Source organism: Sinocyclocheilus rhinocerous, unplaced genomic scaffold, assembly GCF_001515625.1.
Source record: "Sinocyclocheilus rhinocerous isolate Xijiao unplaced genomic scaffold, SAMN03320098_v1.1 scaffold1253, whole genome shotgun sequence".
Lineage (NCBI taxonomy): Eukaryota > Metazoa > Chordata > Actinopteri > Cypriniformes > Cyprinidae > Sinocyclocheilus > Sinocyclocheilus rhinocerous.
The window spans coordinates 246,485-252,631 of NW_015642062.1; the positions used below are offsets into that span (position 1 = coordinate 246,485).

The following is a 6,147-nucleotide window of genomic DNA, read 5'->3' on the forward strand; positions in this document are numbered from 1 at the left end:
TTAGTTTTTATCTTTGCATTTTCCATTTTCAGTTTCATTTTTAGTTACAGTTTTAGTAATTTTGTTATTTTTTATAATGTTACTGTTTTTTATATGCACTGTAAAAAAAAAGTTTTTTGAAGTAAAACAAATATTACTGGAGTATGTTTTACAAGAAAATACTATTTCAGTCTTTTTTTTAAAATTACTAGCAATTTATGAGTTCAAATTATTTCGAAGTAAAAAAAAATCTATATGTCTATATAGTTTGTATAGTCATTTTTAATTTAGTTTTAATTTTAGTTAGTGAAGTATACAACAAGTTGAACAACATGAAAATGTTGCCCTAAATTTCTATTTAATTTTTTATTTAATTTAATTTTTATTTTATTTCACTTAATGTTTATTTAATCATATTAATATATTTTGTGTTCCGCTGAAGAAATAAAGTCATGCAGGTGTGGAATGACATGAGGGTGAGTGAATGACAACTCACTTTTAATTTCTTTGAATTAAAGTCAATAACATTGTGTTCTGGCAATGCATCGCATTTCTTTCCTGAACAGCGATGCAGCTTTTATTTGGTGGGAGGAATTTTTAGCCATGAGCGATGCAGCTCATAACAGATCAGTCGGAGGAAGCGGAGCTGGAATGACATGCTCTGTATTCTCTTTCAGCGAGGGGTGAGAGGAAGGGCAACGGGGCAAACGAGCGACGGGAACCTGAAGAGAGAGATTAGCTGGGATCATGCAGGTGGGTGTTCACACACACACACACACACACACTTTATTTTATTTCACTTAATGTTTATTTAATCATATTAATATATTTTGTGTTCCGCTGAAGAAATAAAGTCATGCAGGTGTGGAATGACATGAGGGTGAGTGAATGACAACTCACTTTTAATTTCTTTGAATTAAAGTCAATAACATTGTGTTCTGGCAATGCATCGCATTTCTTTCCTGAACAGCGATGCAGCTTTTATTTGGTGGGAGGAATTTTTAGCCATGAGCGATGCAGCTCATAACAGATCAGTCGGAGGAAGCGGAGCTGGAATGACATGCTCTGTATTCTCTTTCAGCGAGGGGTGAGAGGAAGGGCAACGGGGCAAACGAGCGACGGGAACCTGAAGAGAGAGATTAGCTGGGATCATGCAGGTGGGTGTTCACACACACACACACACACACACACACACACACACACTCACAGATGTATGTGGGCCCTGTATTGTTGGCTGCAGCTGTGTTTACGTCTCTCAGGTGAATCTCCTGTTGGCGTTTAGCGCTTCAGTTGTCTTGTGAGGGTGTTTACGCGGCCCTGCTTTCACCCGCCGGCGCTGCTGAGAGACGCAGACACAAAAATCAACACAATCCCTATCCTGAGAACCACTAGTGCTTGCAACACCTGTGATTTAAAGGGACGGTTACTCAAAAAAATTACAATTCTGTCATCATTTACTCATGTTTGCATCTCATACATTTCTGTGTTCTGGACACAAAAGAAGATATTTTGAAGAATGTTGGAAACCAAACTGTTTCGAACATTTGACTTCTATTGTATGAACACAAGATATTTCTCAAAATATCTTCTTTCATGTTCCATAGAAGAAAAATTATACTGGTTTGGTCTGACATAAGGATGAGTAAATAATGACAAAATGATCATTTTTGGGTGAACCTTGTCAGGCTTGTGTTGTGTTTTGTTCTCCAAGTTCTAGTTCTCCCTCGTGTTTCCTTATGCCCATATTTGGTTTGGTTTCCTGTTCTCGTTGTCTCATTATTAGTTGATTCCCCACACCTGTCTGTCCCTTGTTAAGTTTAGCATAAATGTGTAGTCTGCCTCATGTTTTCTTGTCGAGTCTTAAATGTCATTCCATGTGTGTCTCCTGCGCTCCCTATGTTAGTGTTCCTTTTCATTTGGTTTGTTTATTAAAAGTCAAGTTTTGAAAGTCGTCTCCTCGTTTCCCTCCTACGCACCGTGACAAACTGTCCCTTTAAATGAAATTAAAAACTTTTTATTTGGCCATTCATTTTCCCAAGAGTGTGTCATTTAGACTAATTTCACATGTTTCATGTTGTTTTTTGCATCTCTTTATTTGAACTTCTGTAGCAAAAAGTTGGCATGATTTGTTTTGGAGAATCGATTCAAACAGTCCGTTTCAGCGAATCAAAACTACAATTCAGTGATTCTTTTGTGCTATAATTTGTTCCAAAAAATTTTTTCACAGAATGATTTGTAGGCACTTTTTAATTTGCCATTCATTTTCCCAAAAGTGTGTGATAATAGACTAGTTTTACAATGTTTAATAGCACCTCTCCCTTCAAAAGCTGTTATGTTTGATTCATTTCAGAGAATCAATTCAAACTGTTTCGGTGAATCAAAACTATGATTCAATCATTCATTTGTAGAGTTAAAAGAAAATGGTAAGAAACTAGAAACAACTTAATTTGAGCTCTTCAGTAACAACAAACTGGCTTGTTTGATTCATTTTGGAGAATCAGTTCAAACTGTCAGTTTCAGTGAATCGATTCAAGACTCTGATTCAGTAATTCTTTTGTGCCAATAGTTTGTCAGTCAAATAAATAAAAGAAAAATTAGACTAGTTTTACAAATTTTATTTATTTATTTATTTTTTTAAATAGCATCTCTCAATTAAACTAAATTAAACAGGAGCAAATAACACTAAAAATAACACTGAATCAGAGCTGTGTTTATGTGGCAAAACAATCAAAATCTCCATTAGGATAACAGCATTAAACTCCAAACTTAGAAAGTAAATAAGACTATAAACAACATACATTTGAGTTCTCTAATAGCAAAAAGTTGGCATATTTAATTCACACTGGTGAATCACTTCTGTTTCTGAGAGTCGATTCAAAACTCTGATTCAGTAATTATTTTGTGGCATAATTTTATACCAGATATGTTCACTGAAGTCTCCAAGTGGCATTTAACGTGTTAAAATGAATGGTCATGCTTGCATGTGGCTTTTTTTTCATTGGACTTGTGCTTGTAAAAAGGCTCTTGTATGGGTCAAATAGATAAAATAGGTCTTAAAGGTACTAAAACTGTCTGATTCAAAAGCATATGTTTATGTTTTAATTCTGATTAGTTTAATTGTGGCAGCAGAAGTCGATGGGAAGCCAGCATGACGATGGAGGGATATAATGATGTTGCCCTTTGGCTACTGAACTATTTTCTTCTCTGTTTCCGCAGTTTGATATCCAGTCCTCTGAAAGAGCAGGTGTTTGAGACGAAACACGGAGGAGAAATGAGTATCCAGGCTCACAGGTAATGGCATGAAACCCCTGGCACGCTTCATTTGGGCTCTGAGAGCAGCTGTCAATCTCAGGTTACAGGATATGATTAAAGCCAGCTCAGATCCTCCTACTTCCCATCTTTCCACACGTCCACACCGGGACGTTCGCCCGATCCTCCTCTTTCCTCCTAAAAGCTGCTTTCAGTTCGTTGGGAGTCATAATTTAAGGTTTGCTGGTCTGCTGTACATTAAAGCCTTATAATTTACCGCAAGTATTTTCTCTTCACTGCAAACACATCTTAATCATTTTGTCTTATTTTCCCACTAAATTTGTGTAAAACTTCTTTTTTGCGGTATTTAAGTGTCATTTATTTTTGAATTAAAGTGGATGGATGACACGTGCAGGACATAATTAAAACTGACGGGAGCGTTTCGATGCCATGCAACCGCAGCTGAAAAACAAACAAAGAACCAAAAAAAACGAATTATTTTATTAATTTTGTCTTATGTTTCCCATTAGAATAATGTTAACATACCTTAAAAAATTAATTATAAATAAAAATCAATAAATTATATTTATTGAAAAGCAAAATAAAACGTGTAAAACTTAAATAACAAGAAAAAAACAATATGCAAATAGTGTAATAAAAATAAAGGTCAATAACGTTTAAGATAATTTTGATTAAATGTATATTGTTTTAAGGGAGTTCGGATATTTTACCTTAAAAACAAGACAAAAACACTCTTTTCCCGGTGTTTAAGTGCCATTAAATTTGAATTAAAGAAGATTTATGACGTGCATGACATAATTAAACCTTAGATTAAATCTTAGATCTATATTTAAAACAAGAAAAAACAATATGCCAGTAGGATAATAAAATTAACAATAACATTTAAACAATATTTTAACTTGAAAACAAGACCGTTTTTCAGTGTTTAAGTGTCATTTAGGTTAAATTAAAGCAGATGGATGACATGTGCATGAGATGATTAAATCTGACAGTGATTGACAGGAGCGTTATGATGGCATGCATGCGCATCTGAAGAGCTCCAGTGCAGCGCTGCGCTCGGATTCGACACGTACAGCGTTTCAGCTGAAGTTTCCCTCCCCAAACAAGCTTATGAAATCGGCCAACTGGAGTTTCAGCTGTCGCAGCGCTGGGAATCAAAGATGAATGGGAATATGAAATGCAGCACAGTGGGCCTTTAGTGTGCGCATGTATTTACTCATGTAATTATTAATATGGGGCTGGGAGTAAATAAACTAAAGTCAGTGTGATGCCACACAAGTTAATCTTCACAGTCAAAGCATTTCTGAGCGTCAGAACTTGCTGGCTCATACTGGAGAGTAGTTTCATGTTTGCAGCAGGTTGTGGTGTGGGTTTCAACTAAACAGATAGTCACTATCGTATGGGTTTTTTAATGGCTGATATCTAGAAAACAGGGTAGCAGATAGTCAATAATAAAGCTGTTATACTGTATACACAATACAATTTAAAGTCTATATGAAATCTAAATTTAACAGATTTCTTATTGCTCATTTGTATTGTGAACAATTAATTTGTGCACATTAGTCCAAAGAATTAAAAAAATTTGATTTTTAATGAAAGATTCAAATATGTAGATTTTTACTGTTCACAATCTCCAAAATAATCTGGTTGCATGTCCAGGTTATTATAGTTAACTAAAGCTAAAACATTTTTTTTTAAATTACTTGTTACTTGAAATATACTTTAACTGAAATAAAATTAAATACATATATATTTTTAAACTATATAGAGATATTTAGAAAACTACTAAAATGACAAAAACAATAAAACTAAAATTAAAATGAATTAAAACTTAAATAAAAATGAAGAAAAAACTATTTAGACATATTTTTAAAAACTTATAAAAATAACAAAAACAACAGAAATAATAAAACTAAAATAAATAAATAAATCATTCAAAATGTTAAGAAAAGGTATAATAGTATTATATATATAATAGTATAATAGTTATAATTATATAATAGTATATTGTTATGTATGTATGTATGTATGCATTTATTTATTTTTATTATTTGTTCTCTTTATCTCCTTGGAAATTAGCCAGCTGGCTTATCCTGATACATTTACAGAAATGTCAACTAATGTTTATTGTGCTTATAAACAAACAAACATGTCCACTGGTTACAGTTTTTGCACTTTTACACATTATAGGTTTTCTTTTGAGTTTATGTGTGCAATGCAGTCAACATCACAACACATATACAGTTTGCCCGCATGGACCGAACATGCAGGAATTCTGTTGTGCGTGTGTTTATGAACCACTCCCATTCATGTGTACTGAGATATAACAGGTATTTGATTCTGTGGAAATGTCCTCTTCGTGTTCACCTTCCTTTGACATGCAGATGTCTGAAGATTTCATAAAGCAAAACCGATGGCTGCCGTAAGACAGTTGCACATCAAAATGTTCCTGATGCAATCGAATTCCCTGCGTCTGACACTTATGCGATGTGTAAAATTTGTGTGGGATCAGAATTGTACATTTGTTTACTTTTTCCTGTTCAAGGTATACAAACAACAACAGAACGTCCTTCCGTCCAGCCTCAGTTTTTGTCCAGATGACCCTTTCAGAACAACCGCAGTGTTCAGGAGGTCCAATAAACTGCAGCCTCAGGTACAAAACTGCTTGAAATACTGTTAAACTATTTATTTCTTCTTGAGATTTGGTGAATAGTTTTCATTTAGGGTCATGAATGGGCATGTACAGTTTCAATACATTTATGTGTTTTGGAAAGCCTCTACAAAATTGCTACAACTTTTATGTTGCGGTCAGTTTGACCGACACTCAATTTTCAAACTGCTCAAAATGCAGCTAAAACTTTTTTTTTTCTTTAAGTTTGGAGAATATTCTTCATTTAG

General features: G+C 34.1%; 1 long non-coding RNA gene across 1 annotated transcript; it reads left to right on the forward strand.

The window, feature by feature from the left end:
- The first annotated feature begins 1,059 nt into the window (after positions 1 to 1,059).
- LOC107755621 (uncharacterized) lies at positions 1,060 to 5,865 on the forward strand. Its single transcript, XR_001641720.1, has 3 exons — positions 1,060 to 1,136; positions 3,196 to 3,270; positions 5,795 to 5,865. It is a non-coding gene; the product is annotated as an uncharacterized LOC107755621 (long non-coding RNA).
- The last annotated feature ends 282 nt before the right edge of the window (positions 5,866 to 6,147 follow it).